Consider the following 1,502-nt stretch of genomic DNA (forward strand, 5'->3'; position numbering starts at 1 on the left):
TACCTGGCTCCGTGCGCCATCTTTGTTTCTTCCTGAGGGGCTGCAGAGCTCCGGTAATTTGTGATATACGCTTTCCCACTCCCTACCCTTCTTCACCCACACTCAGTCCCCTCTGCTTCCCGTGGACACAGTCTCTTGTCCAGAAACACCAGCCTGCACTAGCTGGCTCTCTGAGTGCCGTTTGTTGGCTGCTGGTGTTGCTTTTTTCCACTTCTTTTGATTTCTTCTTTGCCTCTCGCCACTTCCCCCTCCTTTTGCTCGAGTACCTGGCTCCGTGCGCCATCTTTGCTTCTTCCTGAGGGGCTGCAGAGCTCCATTCGAGTGTGGAGCTGCTTCCTGGTCTGGGCGGCCGCTCTGGTGGGAACCTGGGGCTTTTCTTCGTTCGTTTGTTTTAAATTGTTTCTTTGTTTTCTTTTCCTTTTCTTGAGTTGGGAGCCCTTTCTGGCCAGGTGGAGCTGCGTGGCAAGGAGACTCCCCTCGGCTTGCACAGACGTGCAGAGGGATCCCTGAGAGCATTTCTTTTCTCATTGTTTTTTTTTTTCTGTTTTTTGGGGGCCTTTCTTGTTCTTTCTTTTTTTAAAATTTATTTTGTTTTCTTTTCCCTCTTTTTCCCTTTTTGTCTTTCTTCATTGCTCAGTTTCTCGTCTCTCTATATCTTCCTTCTCTTTCTGTTCCCGGAATACCTGGTGTCCTATACCCCTACGCCTTCTAGCCAGGCTGTACTGCAACACCTGAGAATGACTTCTCCAGACCTCGTAGCTGCACTGGTGGGACCACCGGGAGCTTTGCGGTTCTTTAATCTTTCTGATTTTTATTTATTCCTTCTTTTCTTCCTCTTCCCCTTTCTGTTTTTCTCCATTTTATAGTCTCTCATCTCTCCACTCCAACGGCAAGCTCCCCTAGCATTCTTTTGTTTGTTTGTATGTTTTTGGCTCTTGTTCCTCTCTCCTCTCTCCCATATCCATCATAGCTCCACACATAACAATCTCCCCACTGCATCCTGCCCACCTGCACTGTGCGCTTGACATCACACCACCAAGCAGCACAGGCACAGCCTACTGGAACCTGCCCTGCACTGATTACTGACCTGCTCTGGTGGGTGTAGTAAGTGCCATTAACAACCCATCCCAGTAAATCCTCTTCAGCTAGACCTGCCCTGCCGTACCATATCTGAGTGACTGACCCTGCCAATCGGAGAAGGAGGAAAAAAGTACTGTGCCCACAGACGAGCAAACAAGAAAGAACACACAGTCCGCCTGCTCAGACATAGTCAAATTTTTTTTTTAAAAAAGGGATGAAACAAACAAATCTACAGTCAATAAATGAGAAAAATAACTACTGAATGTCCCGAAGACAGCAGACAATATCAAAACATTTACAAAAACAGGACAGGATGGTTCCAGTAGGCGTCCAAAATAAAACACCAGTTGACTCTCCTCTGGAAGAAAATGCACTAGAACTACCTGATAGGGAATTCAAATCTCTAATACTCAGAATTCTCC

The sequence above is a fragment of the Trichechus manatus genome, unplaced genomic scaffold (genome assembly GCF_000243295.1).
Source record: "Trichechus manatus latirostris isolate Lorelei unplaced genomic scaffold, TriManLat1.0 scaffold00006, whole genome shotgun sequence".
NCBI lineage: Eukaryota > Metazoa > Chordata > Mammalia > Sirenia > Trichechidae > Trichechus > Trichechus manatus.